The sequence below is a fragment of the Orcinus orca genome, chromosome 16 (genome assembly GCF_937001465.1).
Source record: "Orcinus orca chromosome 16, mOrcOrc1.1, whole genome shotgun sequence".
Lineage (NCBI taxonomy): Eukaryota > Metazoa > Chordata > Mammalia > Artiodactyla > Delphinidae > Orcinus > Orcinus orca.
This window is the reverse complement of record NC_064574.1, coordinates 64,234,195-64,253,882: the sequence shown is the minus strand read 5'-3', so window position 1 is coordinate 64,253,882 and position 19,688 is coordinate 64,234,195. Positions and strand designations below refer to the sequence as shown.

Sequence of the window (19,688 nt, the reverse complement as noted above, 5' to 3'; positions counted from 1 at the left end):
ACCCGGTCCGGGAAGATCGCACATGCCGCGGAGCGGCTGGGCCCGTGAGCCATGGCCGCTGAGCCTGCGCGTCCGGAGCCTGTGCTCCACAAGGGGAGAGGCCACAACAGTGAGAGGCCTGCGTACTGCAAAAAAAACACCAAAAGACCCAAAGATATACCATGCTATATTGTATATTTTGCAGCTTGATATTTTTTCACCTAACAATGTGTTTTTGATCAACCCTTGCTAATACATGTGGATGGAGTTAATTTCTCTTAGCTTCTGTATAATGTTTCATCATTTCGTTTGTCAAGCTATTCCTGTGTTGATGGACATTTGTGTTGTGTCTGCTTCCTTGCTACTGCAAAGGGCACTCCAGTGAACTTAACCATGTGGGCCTTGTCATGCCTACATTCAGAGATTCCTGAGGACACCGGTTCTCAACTTGGCTGCAGATAAAATCACCTGGAAGTTTTTACAATTACACCAGTGCCCCACCCCCAAGGATTCTTAATTCATTTCTCAAGATTTTAAGATTTTCTGAAATCTTAAAAGGATTTCAATTGATCTGGAGGTAAGCAACAGTGGTTTTAGAAGCTTCCAGGTGGTTTGAGTGTGCATCCAGGGTTGAGACCCACTGTTCTGGGGTGTACACTGTGGGTGGAGGTGGTGGAATCACTGTTAGATGGGATGCACAGCCCCGTTTTTACTAGGCACTGCCCAGTTGCTTTTCAAGGTGGCTGACCTCATTTGCATCCTCACTGGCAGGGCAGTGTGCAAGTGAATGATGACTGTTTTGCATGAATGAGTGAATACAAGTCACTGCAGCACTGTGAACCGGAGTCCTCATCCACTGTTCAACGGCCTCTGGGTGGCTCATCCCTTGGCTGCAGCCCACAGCCTGCTGGGCTGCCACAGGTTTGAAATGCTTTGCGTCCTTAGGTGGCAGTGTGGGATCGCTGCAGAGGTGCTGGACTGGGAATGGGAAAACCTGGATTCTAGTTGAGACCCAGACTCTACCTCCCTGCGTGTCTACCTGGTCACTTTCCCACTCTGGGCCTTGGTGTCCCCATCCTTGAAGGGAGGAGAACTGCAGTACTGGGCAGGGTTCCTTCTAACGCTCACCCAGGTGGTCAGAGCACAGGCTCCAGAGCCAGGTTCTTATCTTTTTTGTGCCTGGGCTCCAGCTCAGAATAATGCTTTTAATATAGAATCCATAGGATTACAAAGGCAACCATATATATATATATATATATATATATATATACTATATTATAGTATATATACATATATAGTATATATATATACTATGTATAGTATATATACATATATATGTATATATACTATATATATAGTATATATACTATATACATATAGTATATATACATATATAGTATATTCAACTTTATTGAGGCTTAATTGACAAAATGTAAAATTTTACACGTACAGTGTGATGATTTGATACACAATATACATATACATTGTGAAAGGATTCCTACCATGAAGTTAATTAACCATCACCTTACATATTTACCTTTTTTTTTTTTTGGTGAGAACATTTAAGTTCTACTTCTTAGCACATTTCAATTTTATAATATCATGTTGTCAACCATAGTTACCATGTTATACATTAGATCCTCAGAACTTATTCATCCTATAACTGAAAGTTATACCCTCTCCCCAACCTCTCCCTGCTTCCCCCACACCCAGCCCCTGGAAGCCACTTTTCTACTCTCTGTTTCTATGAGTTTGACCTTTTTTTTTTTTTTAAGATTCCTCATATAAGCTATAAGTGTGTAGGTGGACATGCAGTATTTATCTGGCTTATTTCAGGCAAACAATTATATTGAAATACAGTTAACAAACTATTACAAAGCCAAACTGTGCTTCTTTAACACACCACATAAGATCTGGTGGTGGGTCGGCTGCATTATTATGATTGTAATTTTAAGCAGGTAATGAGTGTAAATGATGTTCTAAGATATCTGCAACAAACTTAATGAGACATGAAAATATCTTTGATTCCAATTGGTGACAAAGTCATGGGGGCTGCAGACACTACTGCAGTTTTGTTGCCGACATTCATAATGGAAGGAGATGTAACATTTCAGTTAGATGTACAGAAAATTAATAAGAGGTAATGTCTTTTTCCCATCCAAGTTCACTGACTCCAGGTTACATGCTTATGGACCCCAGGTTAAGAGCCCTTGCTGGAGTTAGATAGACTCGGGTTTCAACCCCTGCTCTATACCTTCCTGTGCAGGACATTTGTGTGAATTGCTTTTCCTACCTGCATCTCGGTTTCCTCACCTGTAAAATGGGTATAAGACTAGTGAGCTCATAGGGCTGCCAGGAGGAATAAACATGATAAACCAAATTCAACACACATTTATTTATTTAAAATTTTACTTTATTGTGGTAAGAACATTTAACAGGAGATCTGCCCTCTTGACAAGAAGATAAGAAATCTTGAAAAGGACGTGCAGAAATTGGAACCTTGCACATTATTGGTAAGAATGCAAAACAGTACAGCTGATGTGGAAAACAGCAGTGTGGAGTTTCTTCACAAAATTAAAAATAGAACCACTATATGATCCAGCAGTCCTACCTTTGGGTATCTATCCAAAAGAATCAAAAATCAAGATTTTGAAGAGAGATTTGTACTCTCATGATCATTGTAGCATTATCCTCAATAGCCAAGATAAACAACCTAAGTGTCCATCAACATGGGTGGATAAAGAAAATGTATACAGTACATACAGTACATACAGTGGGGCTACTATTCAGCCTTATAAAAAAGGAAAATTTGCAATATGTGACAACATGGATGAACCTTCTCAACATTTATTGAGAACTTTTATGTGCTCAGGAACTGTTTTAGGTGCCGGGGACTCTATACTGAACGAGAGAGGCAAAATCCCTGCCCTTACGGAATTTACCATCGGGGCAGGGACAATGATCAGGTAGGCAAAGAAATATATATGGTTTCAGGTAATGATAAGTGCTGTGACGAAAACCGAACAGGCGATATGACAGAGAACAAATGCCCGGTGCAGGCGACATGATTATGTAATCAGGGAATCATAACACAGAGAACGATTAATTACGTTAATGTATCAGAGGGGAGAATGCATTTGAAGTAGTACTTGACATAGTGTCTGCACGTGGTGCAGGCTCGATACACGTTGGCCATGGTGATGCTGATGATGCCGGCAGTTCCCTGGGGCACAGACCTCCCAGCTTGTTGTTGTGGCTGATGCTGGTGCCGCCCACTGTACTCGGGGCTGGCTGAGCACTGGGCGATGTAGCAGGTGAGGAGAAGCCAGCAGCCCTGTCAGAACTGGATCTGAGGGAAGCAGGTCTGATTAAAGGAAGATAAAGTCTTCTCGCCACTGTGTCTTGCAGGGAGAGCTAAGCAATCAATAGGTCTCGCAGATCAGTGGAGGGTGCTTGGAATCTGGCAGCACAGGGCTTTTTAATTAAACCTATAACTGCAAGAAAAGGTAACTGCCTTATTTCTGCAGCTTGTGTTTCTGCCTGCCTGCCAGAAACTGAACAAATCAGTGTACTTCCAGAGCTTCCGAGGATTGTAACAAGGTGACCTCTGGTTTCAGGAGGGCCAGACCCTGCCAGGATGAACCTCTGGATGGTCAGTGTGTCAGGTACCAATTCTAGGAGCTCAGGTGTTGCCTTTGGCATTTAAACACCCACAGCAGGTGTGATTATCAGTTACACTTCAGGGGAAGGTGACGGCCCTTCCCAGCCAGCGGTGATTTGCCTGCCAAATCACTGAGTCAGCCCAAAGATGTCAACATGACTTTAAAAAATATTTCCTTATATTATGAAATAGAACTTTGCTACTTAAGGAGGGTCCACAGACCAGCAGCATCAGTATCACCTGCTGGGACTATGTCAGAAATGGAGAATCTCAGGCCCTGCCCCAAACCTACTTGGTTAGAATCTGCATTTTAACAAGATCCCCAGGAAATTCATGTGCATGTTAAAGTGTGAGAAGCACTGAGATATGAGACCTGGAAGATGAACCAGCCCATAACCTAGGTGCAGACCTTCTTTAAATCCTGAAAAAAAGTTTAAAAAAAAGTATGACATTCATGAGACAATTTGTATACTTATTTGAGGACAGTAAGGAATTATGAATTTGTTAGATGTGATAATGGTCATGTGATTGTATTAAAAAAGAGCTCTTTTAGAGTTACACAGGGAAATACTTACAGATAAAATGGTTTCATGTCTGGTATTTGTTTCAAAATAACTGGCAGAGGCAGAGCCTGGGAGTGGGATGGGGCAGGACTGGCCATGGTCACTGATTTGGGGACCTGAGTGGTGGCACAGGAAGATGCATTATATGCATTTGTTTGCTTAGTGTATGTTTGTAATTCTCCATAATAAAAAGTCAAGAGTATGAAATATAGCATTTATATAGAAAGCACATAAAAAGTGAAGCTATTGTGAATGAATAATGACTCCAGTTAACATCCTTGGATCTACTACCAGATCACTGCCAGCCATGCCCCCTCCCACCAGAACCCCTTCCCTCCTGCTTTCTTGGTGGTTCTCACCCCTGGCTGCCCATGGAGTCACCTGGGAAGACTACAAAGTAATGATGCCGAGACCCTCCAGACCAATGTAAACAGAATCCCTGGGGGTGGAATTAATGAGCTTTTCTGACTTTTCAGGTAACGATGTCTTTGCGATTTAATATATATATATATTTTTTGGCCTCGTCGTGGCATGTGGGATCTTAGTTCCTCCACCAGGGATCAAACCCATTCCCCCTGCAGTGGAAGTGTGGAGTCCTAACTACTGGACGGCCAGGGAAGTCCCACGATGTCTTTGCGCTTTAGTTTTTAAAAGAACTTACGCTTCATTGCCTCAAACAGGCCATTTAACGGATTGTTTCTCATCAAGGACTGAGGTGCTGCATTGTTTTGTAAACGTAGGTTACATTTGTCAGTAGACATTGCGACCCGTTTTTGAAAGTAATGACAGTAGTTACCACTTACTGAGTGCTTTCTACATGCCTGGCGCTATACTGGGTACTTTATATCCATTTATTATGTTTAATCCCCACACTCTGGTATCAGCATCACTATCCCCATTTATTGATGAAGAAACTGAGGCTGGGGACTATGTGCCTTGCCCAAGGTCACCTGGCTTAGAAAGTGCTGAGTGTCTGACATGCTCATCACCATCATCTCATGCTGCTCATGAAGGATCTTGAGGGGAGAGTTTAGGGCCGTCTGCTAACCCACGAAGAACCAAAAGTGAACACCGAGCGATCTTTATTCCTTGAGTTACGTACCTTTGGTAAAAATCACTTTGAGCTGAGTTTCTGTGTGTGTGTCAAAGGGGGACATGGCTGCTTTGTATTGTCCAGCTGACAAGCGCTTACTCGTCTCTCAAAGGTGCATCAGTTGTCACAGGATGGGAGGCAGGAAATGCCTCTGCATTTCAAGTGACCTCCTGGCTAAAGTCGAGTTAGTCATGCCCTCTTCCAGCCTCATGGAGCCCTTGTTCAGGCCCTGAAGAGCAGTTGGCATGAGCCCTGCACTCGTGGTGCAAGGGACCCACCCTTGTAAGGACTGCACTGTTTTGTACAGTTATTTCTGTGTCTGCAGAACCCAGCCTGCAGACATGGTACATGTCTGTGACTCGAATGACAGGACAAGGGCCCTGCTCAACCACCAAAACTGTGGCCAGAGTACCTGATCTCATGATATAAGCCCCAGTGGGCAAGAGCTGTGTCATAGACAGGAACGGGATGGGGTGGGAACTGGGTCTCTCAGTTCAGAGTGCCTGGGTTCAAGTCCCAGCTCTGCCACTTAGGAGCTGAACCACCTGGGGCAAATTCATCACTTCTCCTGGGCCCCCTTTTCCTCATCTGAACTATAGTAGTTACCTCATGGGGTTATCATAAGGATTGAATGATTAGTACTTTTTTTTTTTTTTTTGTGGTACGCGGGCCTCTCACCGCTGCAGCCCCTCCCGCCGCGGAGCACAGGCTCTGGACGCGCAGGCCCAGCAGCCATGGCCCACGGGCCCAGCCATTCCGCGGCATGTGGGATCCTCCCGGACCGGGGCACGAACCCGTGTCCCATGCATCGGCAGGTGGACTCCCAACCACTGTGCCACCAGGGAAGCCCGAATGATTAGTATTTGAAGTGTATACTTCACAGGATTACTATAAGGATAGAATGGGTTAATATTTGAAAAACTCTTAAACCATGCCTGGCAGTGCCAGAAGCTGGAGACAGAGGGAAAAACTGGTAATACTGGACTTGTCTTTTTTTAAAACTTAGAGTGTTTGTTCTTCACGGATATTTTTGCATCCCTTTTGATTTTTTAGAATGTTGCAGCAAAATATTATTTATCTTGATGACTGGGTTTTCTGGTGCCCCCTTAAATTTTGCACCTCACTTGCCTCACCTTCATCCCGGCCCTGGTACTCAGGAAGTAACATGCACGTTTTCACTGGTCTGGAGGGGGTTCAATGTCATTACATTAAAATACATAGTTTTATATATGCAATACTTGTACACCACATACTATGCTGCTTTGGTATTGGGGATGGGGCTGTGAATGAGATATTCCCAGCCACGGTTCTTGCCCTCAAGGGTCTGAGGATGCGTGCATTAATTCTTACAGTGACCTCTCAGGAGGGGATCGCTGTATTCTACAGAGGAAGAAACTGGACAATCAAACAACTTGGCCAAGGCCACGAGGTTAAGAGGGGGGAACCCAGTCTTTCAGACTCCAACATCCAAGCTCTTTCCGCCACGATTTTGGGTGAGGTAGGAGCTCTGCCGCCACTTTCTGCAAGAACACCTTGGGTGCTGAAGAAACCAGCTGGATGTTTCTGGGAGTTCCATGGCTCTCCTTGGTATCTCTAATTATTCATGTCTCAGGAAGCTTAAGTCTAGATGGGGAGGGGCTGGGGGGGCCCTCCCCCTTTAAGAGTGGGTTTGAGTCATGATCTGCCATCCCCCGTTCCCTGTGGGGAGAAAAACACCGTGTTGGAAAATCGCTGAGACAAGGGGCGGTCTAAACAGATTGGGGAAGCAACTCCAGGATCTCTGGGCAAAGGGGGAGGGAGAGAGGGAGAGAGAGAGGGAAGGGGCGAGGGAGGGGCACAGGGAAAAAGAGCAGGAAGGCCAGCAGACAGCCTCCCAGGCAGCTGTCTTTGAAGGGAACTGAAATGCTCGGCTCTGTTCCCCCCGCCGCCCCCCCCCCACCCCCCCCCCCGTTTCTGTTAGGCAGCTGCCCCACCAGACAGCAGGGAGGCCGGCTTCATCCAGCCGACTGGGAGAGCAGGTTGGGGATGGGCGGGGTGGAGGCGACAACTCTAATTGTGAAAGTTTGCTGGGAAGTTTGAGATGCATCATCTGCAGCTTAGGGCTGGCACACAGTAGGTGTTCCCTAAATGTCAGTTCAGTCTACTTCTTTCTAACCGGAAAGACAAGAAATTGCCCTGGAGTAACAATAGCTACAATTTATAAAGCGTTTACTGTGGACCAGTTACTTTTCACTCATGACTTCATTTAGCCCACAAAATAGCTACTGTTATCATCGCCTGTTCTGTACGTGGTAGAAGGAGGTTCAGAGAGCTTCAACAATGTGGGCGAGATCACATCGCCTACAAGGGTTTGTGCTGTGGGGTCACGCTGTCCAAAACGGGGGCCACTGGCCACATGTGGCTGCTGAGCTCTGCACATGTGCCCGGAGCCCAGAAGGGAGTGAATTCTAAATTTTATTTAACTTTTACTAATTGACATGTAATTAAAAAACTGAAGCAGTGTATTTTTCTGTGAAAACAATTTGATTGTTTCAGTGGGATTGTTTCACTTTAACTGTTAAAAATTTCATGTCCAAACTGAAACTGCCATAAAATATGCACAGGGGTTCAAAGACTTAGTGTATAGGAAAAAGTGTGATGTGTCATTAATGTTTAAAATTGATTACATGCTGAAAATTATAATGTCGTGGATATATTAAGCCAAATAAAACATATTATTAAAATTTCACCTTTAAAAAAATTGAAGTATAGTTGATTTACAATGTTGTGTTAGTTTCAGGTGTACAGCAAGGTGACTCAGTTTATATATATATATATATATATATATATATATATTTTTTTTTTCTTTTTCAGATTCTTTTATACGTTATTATAAGATACTGAATATATAGTTCCCTGTGCTATATATAGTAGGTCCTTGTTGTTGATATATTTTATATATATAGTAGTGTGTGTCTGTTAATCCCAAACTCCTAATTTATCCCTCCCCTCCACCCCAATTTCACCTTTTAACTTCTTTTTTTTTGGGGGGGCCGTGCCAGCGGCTTACAAGATCTTAGTTCCCATACCCTCAGCAGTGAAAGTGCAGAGTCCTAACCACTGGACTGCCAGGGAATTCCCTTAACAAAACTTTTAAATGGTGTCTACTAGAAAATTCAAAATGACATAACAGGTTTCAAATATAATTCTACTGGGCAACACTGAGCCTAGACTATGAACCCAGCCTGAGTCTGGAGTGCAGGCTTTTCTCCTCCGCTTGAGTGCGCAGGTGTGCCAAGTGCCCCTGTTTGTGGGGTGGAGGATGGAGTGACCTCGGGAGTTCTCTAGAATATCAGACTCATGCTCTTCCAGTAGCTTCTTCAAGACCTCGTTCTACCCAGAATGGCCCTTTGGATGTAGTGACCTTCCAGCAAATTCAGCTGAACAAGAGTTTCTGTTTGACCTGCGAAGAAAGCTTCCTTCCTTCCCATTCCTGCGTCCATTCAGCAAAGGTTTATTGACGCATGCCAGGCACTGTTCCAGGTGCTGGGGATGCAACAGTGAGCAAAACAGACAATGCCTGTCCCCATGGTGTTTATATTCTCTTAGGGGAGGCAAAAATAAAAAAGAGGAATCTATAAAATTATAGGAACTTGGACAGTGATGAATGACAAAAAGAAACAGAAAGCAGGAGGTGGGTGGAAGGTATCGGGGGCGTATTGGTTTCTTATGGCTGTTGTAACAGGTACTATAACTGTAGTGGCTTAAAACAATCCATGTTTATTATCTTACAGTTTTGGATGTCAGAAGTCTAAGCAGGTCTGTAGGGCTGCATTCCTTCTGGAGGCTGTAGGGGAGAATTCATTTCCTTGCCTCGTCCAGCTTGTAAAAGCTGCCCGAGTTCCTCGGTTCCTGGCCCTGCATCACTTCAGCGTCTTCTGTGTTGTCATATCTCCTTCTCTGACTCTGACCCTTCTGCCTTCCTCTTATAAGGGCCCTTGGCATTCGATTGGGCCCACCTCCTCATCTCAAAATCCATAACTGAAAAACATCTGCAACCTCCCTCTTGCCAGATAAGGTAACATATTTGCAGGTCCCAGGGGTTGGGATGTGGACATCTTTGCAGGGGGTCTACCACAGGGACTGAAATTTTAGGTAAGGTGGCCAGGGAAGGACTCATCGAGATGACATTTGAGTAAAGGCCTGCAGGAGGGGAGGGAGGGAGTCATGTAGATACCTGGGGAAAGAGCCTTCCAGGCAGAGGAAAAGCTTGTGTAAAGGACCTGAGGTGGGGGCGTGGCTGGGTGTTTGCAGTTCAGTAGAGAAGCCAGAAAGTCTGGAGCAGAGAGCTCCAAGGGCAGAAGAGTAGGAACTAAGGTCAGAAAGGTAATATGCGGGGGTGGGGGCGGTGTGTGGAGACAGATCACGGAGGGCCTTGCAGATGATTCTGAAAAATGTATCTTCTACTCTGAATGACATGCGAAGCCTTTAGAGGCTTTCTCTAAGTGTATATTCAGTAATTAACTGTGAAAAAACCCCTAAAACCCAGTGGAAAGAGAAATGCAAAATGGGGTGTGAACATGTAAAAGAGGAATAAGGAAATATGAAGGGGACACGATTGAATGCAGGGTTCGGAAAATGCAAAGAATCAAGCCTTTAATGTATGAGGGGAAAGGGCTAATATTTTTCTTTTTCAAAGAACTCAAGCAAATCAGTAATCCATGTCCTGAAACTGGGTAGAAAAACAAGCAAAAGGGTGTGAACAGACAACTCAAAAAAGATGAAATGCAATGAGCGAAGTACATGGGGAAATGATCAGCCTACATAGTAATCAAAGAAATGCAAATTAAAACAACAAACAGCTACGTTTGCACCAAGGAAGGATTTTAACAATGATAATGCTGGCTTTGGCCAGGGTGGAGGTAGATGGGGGATCCTGGGTGCAGTGGGAAGTGGGGGGCAGTGTGTGTCTGACTCTTTTGGAAAACAGTTTGACACTGGGTATCAAAAACTTAAGCATGGCATTCTCCTTGGCTCAATAAATCCGCTCCCGGCTACCTAGCCCAAGGATCTGGAGAAAGCTTTGTTTATTGCAGCCAAATAGGAGAGGCAGCTAAACTGTAAACAATAGATTAAATAAACCATGAGGGTCATTCCTTTGATATTTTTGTCAAATAATCTTAGTTAAACACCAGTTGTGTGCCAAGCACTGTTCTAGGTGCCAGGAATACAGCTGTGAACAAAATACCCTAAACTCCATGTCCTCATGGGATTCACAGTCTAGTGAAAGAGAAAGAAAACAGAAAAGCAAAGGTATGAACATGTGATAAGATAAGAAGAACAGAGCAGGGTTCTGTGGGAGGGAGTGATGGGAACTGTAGGCTGAACAACTGTTCCATTTTGCTGGGGACTGAAGGGGGTTCCCAGCACAGGGGATTTTCAGTTTTAAAACTGGGCAAACTGGGATGAGCTGGTCACCCTAAGAAGGGCGGCCTTTTGGTGAGGTGGTCAGGGCCTCTCTAGGGAGGTAGCGTTTGAGTAGGGACTGAATGAAGCAAGAGACTGAACTACGGGCATGTTGGCAGAGTAGCTTTCCAGGCAGAGAGAACAGAATGTGTAAAGGCCCTGAGGCAGGGGACTTTGAAGGACTTAAAAAAGGTAACGGTGTCTGAAGCATAGCAGGGAGGAGAGTAGTAGGAATTAGGTTTCAGAGGGGTCTAGCCTCTGACCCTTGCAGGAAAAGGAAAATGTTTGGATTTTATTCTAAGCCCAGGGGAAGTCTTTGGAAGTTTAGAACAGGGAAATGAAGTGACATGATTTATGACTTTAGAAAGATCACTTCGGCTGCTGTGAGGAGAAGGGAACGTTGGTGGGTGTGGCTGGGAGGCAGAACGGAATCTGGCTAGACCTGATAGGAGGCTGTGTTCTCAAACTCAAGCCTGCATCAGAATCACCAGCAGGGCTTGTTAAACCCAAGCTCCCAGGGGATGGGAGGCTGCAGGTCCAGGACAAACTTTTGTTACCAAGGCTGTTGCCCCAGAATCATACCCCTGCCCCTTCCTGGAATGGAAACAAATTGTTCCCATCCAAGTTTCAGGAGGAAGCTGCAAAGAGAAAAACAAGAACTGGTTGAAACCCAACTAGACCCAAGGTGGTGGAAGACTTGATGTCCAGTAGACCTTGAGCCTCATTATATGCTCATTGTAATACATTAGCTAAATGACACACCCACCAACATCATGACAGTTAGTTGACAATTGCCATGAGAACAACTGGAAAAGCCCATACAAGGACTGAAAAGGAATGCCACATCAGTTCTGGGTCCAAACCACACCCCTGTTCTTAGATAACTCATGAATATTCCTCCCTCTTTCCAATCCCCTCCCTTTTACCTCGACCTTCTTATATATATAGTATCTCTACCCAGTTGGGTTGAGGAGTTGATTTGCAAACTAAATTCCTGCTTCTCCAGTCTTTGGCCATTGAATAAAGCTGTGCTCTTCCAGTCTCAGCTTCGGTTTCCTTATTGGCTCTGCAAATTAGAGCGGAAAAAGAGCCTCCCTCCCTGGCCGAGACAACCCTCCCTGGCTGAGACAAGGGGTCTCAACCCAGGCTAAGACCCCAGAGAGGGTACAGTCGACCAGTTAGGTGACACTTGGAGAAGCAAAGAGCTAGGAGAGAGATGATGGTGACTTGCACAAAGGTGTATCAATGCTGAAGTTAAGGAGTCTTGTCTGGGATGTGTTTTGAAGTAAAACTATCAATCCTGTTTTCTTCTCTTTTAACCTGATTACACCAAGGAGAATATCTCAGTTTGATACCAGCATGGCTCTAATACTTTTCTGCCCCCTCCCTTTTCTTTTAATAAAGAGAGAACTGGCCTCACAGCATAGAGCTTTCAGCAGAGAATTCTAGTTAAAATTTGATTTTTGGGTAGGTCTTCATTGTATTTATTTTTTATGATTGCCTGCAACTTCTGACAAATGATATTGGTTTTCTATTTATGGGAGTGTTACAAAGCTTCTCTTTTCAATAGATGTATTTAATTTTTTAGAAGTGAGAGTTGCTTTAATATAAATCTATGAAGTAAATAATAGTATAGGTGAAACTATATATATACACACACAACTAGAGTTGGTGGTTCTGAGTGACTGCAGTTTGGGAAATGCTGTCCTAAGTTTGGATTCCCTTTGGTTCTGCAAGCCCAGCACCTGACATCATTAGGCCCTTCATAAACCCAGGAAGTTCCCACCATCTCTAGTAGCCCACTATACTTCATCCTCTCCCTTTTCCTGCTGTTCATGCCTGTATTTATTCAACCTCCATTTACTGAGCACCTACTAGCTTCTGGGCCGAAGTCTCAACCTTAGTTCACAGCATCTCATTGGGAAGCATTTTACAAGTGATAATGTTTCCTGGAAAGAAGCTTCTCAACAATTTATTTAGTAAAAACAGAATAAATGCAGACATAGGTCTACAATAGTGTCCCTCTCTTGTACTTGTGTATGAACGTGCTTCTTTGAGTGGGAGAGAAAGAAAGAGATGGGATTGGAATGCTGGGAATGACACCCCTCCCTCCCCCACCATATCTCCAAAGAGGGTATTGCTTATGTAATGTGACCTGTCATGTGTCCAGTTGGGGAAAACAAAGGTCAGGAGCTAGTGTAAGTTATGGGACATGATTGGAGAATTTTAAACAGAAGATTTTAAGATTGGGTTTGGGTATTAGAACATTTAGGACATCTCTTTGCTCAAGTTGCATAAGCTTATTGGGCCTAAATATCTCTATTGGTTCAAGAAGATAGATAATATTTTCTCTTGTAACATATAAGAATTCCTAAGATAAAGTGACACCAAATCACAGGAACATAGGTGGGTGGATTTTTACCACATGTGGAGCGCGTCTCTGAGAATGGTCTGACCTAGGACGCAGATGCTGGGGCAGACACGGTAGTGATCTGGAGTACCTTGGGGGCACTTGAGGAGAGAGGCAGTCGCTCTTCCAAGGTGCTGACACTTGAGCAGCAAGGAGAAGACGTGTGAGTGCTGGTAAAGGGAGATCTACTCTGGCCAGGGAAGTCAAGGAAGGGTGTTAAATGCGACTCCACAACAAAAGTTATAAGGACACTCCCACCAAATTGATGTAAAATCGGGCTACTTCTCACAAGGGCAACTCTACACAGCCTGTGCTGTGGGGCGTTGCTGCAGGGATTTATTTAGTGATGATTAACAAGGTGAAATTCACAAGTGGGAAATGAAACATGTTTTAACACAGTTAAAAGTCCTTACACTTATAATGATTATATCTAAGGATCAAATGTGATGATGGTAGACATGAAAATACTTCATGGGCCACAGAGCCCTGGGTTACTCATCCTGTTTGCTGATGCATCTCTGTGGGGTAGGCCGGGTGCACCCCCAGGTTCTCAGTCCAGTGCTCACTCTAATATTGCGTGGCTTTTCCTTCCCTGTAGCCCTGGGGGAGAGGCTGGCTGTCCCTCAGTGCTTTGAGAAAAGAGCACCATAGATATATGTCCCCTCTCCAGTCACCTGTGTTTCCCTTCCTTGGGCTCCACGTACTTTCCTGGTCACCATGGCGACTGTTAGGCATCCAGTTGTGGGCATCATGCCTGGCTTTGGGGTCTGAAACTCTCCCTGCTGCCCCTGGTTCATTCTTGGGTTCAGATGGTGATTTCTGGTTGCTCTGAACCAAGGGGGTTGAGAAAATAAGAGGCCAAGGCAAAAAAAGGGTCTGAGGTAGTAGTTCAGAGCTCTGGCTTGTGGAGTTGGGTGGATGCTGGTTGAATCAGGGCAGGTTCAAATCCTGGCTCTGTCACTTGCTAGTTCTGTGACCCTGTGTCAGTATGGGTCCTCCAGGAAGCCAACATTGCTCTGAGAAGCAGTGTGCAAGAACTTCATTAGGGGAAGTGCTTGTGTGAATGAAGTCAGACTGTGGTGTGAATCTGCCCGTGAGTGAAGGAGAGAAGGAGAGAGAGAAGTGCCTGGAAGTGTCCACATTGTGTAGCCCGAGGAAGTTTGGGGCATCCAAGTGGCTGTCAGAGGAGCCCGTCTTTTCTAGGAATGAGCCTGCCTTAGTTTCCCTGTTGTACCCGACACTGATGGGGTGTGATGGATTTCAAATCCAGCAGGTGCATTCTCATGGTCACCACACCACTTAACCTCTCACAGGACTGTTTCTATGATCAGATGATACAAAGTGTGTAAAGCACATGAGATCTGGCATAGAGTAAGCCCTCAACATATCTTATTATTACCCAAATACTGTTTCGAAGTCAACAAAAAGAGTTTCCTTTTCCTTTTGTTACCAAGCATTCCTTACATCACAGGCTGCTAGTTCAGATTCCCTGTAAGTGAGTGGGCCAGGTGTTAGGCATTAGGGAGTGACAGGGTCTATGGTAAACTAGAGAGCACATGCCCCATTTAAAACATTTTGAAAAAGAACCTGATCCAGCCAAAGCAAACACATGTGTGAGCTGAATCTGGTCTGTGGTCCTCCAGTTTGAAACCTCTGCCTGCTATGCACATTGTCTAGAGTATTCCTGATATTGTGGCTTTGCACCAGCCAGGAGGTCAATTTAATTAAAATAAAAGAGAACAAAAATAGTTCGGTTGATTTTTTTCCCCCTCATTGACTAAATTTATGGTGTGTTTAACCAAACAGAGGGATCTGATGTGTTGGTTTTTGGTTTGGTACGCAGCTTTGATGTTGGCTTGTCTGAGAGGTTTAGAATGTGGATGTGGGGAGCTGAACAGCATGGGTTGGGAATGAGGTCCTCCCACTTTCCAGCTCTAGGATCTTGGGCAAGTTATGTGATCTCTGTGTAACTCAGTCTCCTGTTCTGTAAAATGGGGATAATAATGATATGTCCCTCATGGGGTTGCTACGAGGATTTAATACATGGAAAGAGCTTAGAACAGTGCCGGGAACATGGTAAGGCTGAATAAATATTGATGTTATTCTGGGGTTGGGTGAGGGAGAGAGAACGTGGCTTTTCTTCATCTCTTTGTTTCATGTAAGCCTAAAATTTAATGATCAGTGTAACACCCAAGTAGGAACGAGTTTCTTTTATTCTGGTGATATAATCATATATAATAATGCCACTTACATAAGTTTCCTTACCTCCTTGTTAAATCCACCCACACTCTGCTCCACTTCACGCCGTTAAAGCATGAAGCATTCCTCTCTCTCCCAGAAGGAAAAAGATACCCAACTTTTTACTAGTTTTCACTTTAAAGCAGGGACCGGTGGGGGGTGCTGGGAAAAGTGGATTTGGCAGTGCTCTTGATTTGGGGGAGTAGAGTCTTTAGTCTGGAAGCAGTGAGTCAGGCCTGGAGACCTCAGAGGAACCAGCGGAATCATGGAGCCAGAGGCAAACCGTGGCCTCCCCCAGATCAGGCAGGCTCCGCCTATGCCTTAGAGCAGGAGTGTCCAAGAGCCAGCCCTCTGCAGACAGACGCTAATCTGCTGTTTCCTTTCCTTCTTTCTTTCTTTTTTTCTTTTTTTTTGAATCTGAAACATGCTGTACATGTGATACATGCTCATTGTGGAAAGTGTAGAATATAGAGGGGAACAAAATAGAGTATAAAAGTCAGGATTTGTTCAGCTGTGTCAGAAATCAATCTCAGACTGGTTTAGGATATTCAAGAGAATACATAAGCTCATATAACAAGGGTGTTCCAGGCATGAATCAGGTATGGCTCTGTCCAAGGCTGAAAATACTGATGGGATACCATCTTCCTCTATTTCTTTCATTTCTCGAAAAGGCCTTCCCCAGATGGGGTAAAGGTGGACATTATTAGTCCCACATTAATCCATATCAATTGAACAACCTACTAGAAAGGAAATGTCTTCTAAGAGCTCAGGTAGAAAAGTCTCAGGGAGGGTCTTGATTGGTTGGGTGTGTATCACATGTACATTCTTGAGCCAATCCCTGTGGCTACAAATGAAGTGCTCTGATTGGTCAGGTTAGTGAGCCAATGGCCCCGGGGGGTGGAATCAAGGCAAGTCTTACTTGAAATACAAGAAACAGGTTTCCCAGAGGAAGGAGGGATTCTGTTCCAGAAGAAAGAGGAGAAGGGGATGAATTGATCAAAACGATGGGTGTCACTATAAGAAGCAAATATTCCCACCAATTTCCAATACTCCCACCACTCAGAAATAATGACTTCTGACTTCTTTATGTAGAACGTTCTAGAATTCCCTACCCTTTCCCTTATGTGTCTATACTTATAAGCATATATTAGACATATAGAACATTGGAATATCCTGTGCAAACTTTTGTAAGCTGATTTTGACTGCTTCATTCAAAAATATCAATTAGATATCTCAAAACCCAAGTGGTCGATTTCCTTGGTAGGAAAATTAAAGAATACAGATAAGCAAAAATGAAATATAACTTATGACTGGATGGAGCTGACAGTAAGACTCTTAAGAAGGCAAGTTAAAGACAGGGTTGAAATAAAGGCATTTGTTAGATCTCCTTTTATGACAGCCTATAGTCCTTCTTTGCACGGCTTTACATATTTATAATTATTATTTAATTATTTGCAATTTCTTATGTAAATTTATTTTATTATGAAATGTTTCAGGTACAGAAAACCTATAAAGTCTAATATAGTGAACAACCATTTACCCATCACTCAGCTTGAGAAATGTAGCATAACAAATACATTCTAATCCCACCGTGGACCCATCTCAATCTTGTGTCCTTCCTCTCTCCCTCCTTTCCCAGTGGTGACCTCAATCCTCCAGTTGTATTTTTTTTTTTTTTTTTTTGCGGTACGCGGGCCTCTCACCGCTGTGGCCTCTCCCGTCGCGGAGCACAGGCTCCGGACGCGCAGGCTCAGCGGCCATGGCTCACAGGCGCAGCCGCTCTGCGGCATGCGGGATCCTCCCGGACCGGGGCACGAACCCGCGTCCCCTGCATTGGCACGCGGACTCTCAACCACTGCGCCACCAGGGAAGCCCCTCCAGTTGTATTTTTATTCCATGCATGTTTTTATACTTTCATTGCATATGTATTATCTGTTATCAATATATAGTATTATGTTGCATATTTTAAAACTTTAAATAGAATCCCACTGTACATATCATTCCATGACTTGCTTTTTTTGTTAATTATTATGATTTTGCAATTTATCAAAGTTGTGTTTCACTCATTTTCTTTAGTGTTAATTTGTTACTGATAGCATTTCACCGTACAACTGTACCATGCTTTATTTATCCATTCTCCTATAAATGGACATTTAGGTTGTTTCTATTTTTCTGCTATTACAAACCTTGCTGCAGTAAACATTCCTGTACATTCCTCTGTGAAAAACCGATGGAGCTTCTCCAGGCTTAGGGTATAAACCTAGGAATGGAGTTGTTAGGGGCTATACATCTTCAACTTTACTAGATTTCACCCAATTGCTCTGCAGAGTTGTTGTACCAGTTTCCACTCTTCCCAAAGGTACGTGAGAGTTCCTGTTTCTCCAATATTTGGCTTTGTCAGACTCTCCATCTTTACCAATTTGATGTATGTGAAATACAGGTCTTTCACACCCATTGTTAAGTCCTAGAGAGCTGGGATCATGTGTTGCGTTTGCCATGGTTTCCCTGGCACTTAGCCCAGCTCCTGGATCATAGTGGATACTCAATATTTTTTGGTTCACTGAGCAACACAGTTTTCTGCATGTAAAATCCCTTTGCAGTTTTCTGGAGAAGATGCCCATTCTCCAGGGAGTCTTACTTCTGTCTCATGCTTCTCACTTGAAAATCAGAAACCTCTCAGGGACTGAATGGAGAGAACACTTTTTGGCCGCCCTATTTGGTTTCATTACAGCAGCAGTTCTCAAAACTTAGCCATGCATCAGAATCACCTGAAGGACTTAAAACTTTGATCACTGGGCTCCACCCCCAGAGTTTCTCATTCAAGAGATCTAGGGTGGGTCCAAGAATTCACATTTCTAACAAGTTCCTAGGCATTACTGATGCTGCTGGTCTGGGAAGCACACTTTGAGAACCACTGTAGTTGAGAAACATTCAATCCAGACATTTTGGATATGTTCTGTGTGGAATGTACTTAAAGGGACTAAATGCAAAACTTGAAGTCATTTCCAAAGTGGACAGTGGAAGGAAAAAAATGTCACATCCAACTCCACTTGGCTGGAGTAGGGAAAGGACAAACTTGAATTCTGGGTCCCTAGAATGTTCAAGACAGATGATGGCCCATGCAGAGACTGATAGAATTCAGTAAGAATATACTGGGAAGTTTTCATCTACCCAAGAATCTTGCACAAGATTTCAAGCCAGGATCTTTTTTTCCACTGACACTCCTGAGACTATCCTGATCTTCTCTTTCCCCTCCTCCTCTTCTTCCTGTTTCTCGTCTTTCATCATCATCATCAGACATTAATTCAAGTGTAGGCTTGATGGTCAGGATACCATAATAAACATAGCTACCGTTTATTGAGGGCTCGATTACAAGTACTTCTGTCAGCACCTGCTCATCTAATCCTCCCCCTAATCCAGGAAATGGGGTCCACTATTAGATCCATTTTGTAGGTGAAGCTTAGAGATTACACAGCCAGGAAATGGCAGAGCTAGGCTCACACTCAGCTCTCTCCACCTCCAATGTCTTGTTTTTTTCTACTCCTACACACTATATTTTTGTGTTTCTCAGTTTCCTCGTTCATTCATTCACCAAATATTTACTGAGCATCTGCTAGGCGCTAGGCACTGTGCTGACGATGTGGACACACAAGACAAACTCCCTGATATTATGGTGTTTACAGTATCCTGTTATTCTAATCTATAAAATGAGATGATGCTGTCCCTCTCTCAGAGCTGCTGTAGGGATTAAGGGAATGTATGCCTGCTACCTAGTAGGTGCTCAATAAATGTTGGCTCCTGATCTCCTTTTCCCCCAAGACCTGGTAGTTTTCTAGTCACATATGTAGGGGAGAACTGATGGAGACTATGTTCTCCTAGAATGAGGCATTGCACTGTCCTTAAAATTCATGCAGCCCATGCCCTATTGACCCACCTGAGCAGATGCTCATTTTCCTGCCTCTCTGGGCAAGACTCAAGTTCTCGCTCCCTTCTGCCTCTTCACTCTCCCATCTCCCTCCCCATTCTAGCCAGTATCTCAGATTATACCTGAGTCTCCATAGACCAAAGGTGGTGAGCAATGCTTTGGAAACTCTCTGTGCAATTCTGAGAGCTGAAAAATGGAGAAATATGGGCTCTAGGCAACTGATGTGATGGAGAATAGAGAAAGAAGATGAGAGTAACACGTAGCTTAGGAGGATGGGTTTGCACAGCAAAAGTAAGCAACAAATGTCTATGTAGGGGTATTTTCCTTCAAGCATCTGGAGCATTTGAAGAACTTGGGTAGGAGAAATCTACATT

At 44.0% G+C, this 19,688-nt stretch overlaps 1 long non-coding RNA gene across 2 annotated transcripts in view; it reads left to right on the top strand.

Annotated features, from left to right (window-relative positions):
* The first annotated feature begins 1,479 nt into the window (after window positions 1–1,479).
* The window catches only part of LOC117198749 (uncharacterized), a 350,606-nt gene continuing 332,397 nt past the window's right edge, over window positions 1,480–19,688 (top strand). The window contains exon 1 of one of the 2 annotated variants that reach the window (XR_007472001.1): window positions 1,480–2,945. This is a non-coding gene — a long non-coding RNA (uncharacterized LOC117198749). The remainder of the gene's footprint in view (window positions 2,946–19,688) is intronic. The other variant, XR_004479984.2, reaches the window with a different exon arrangement.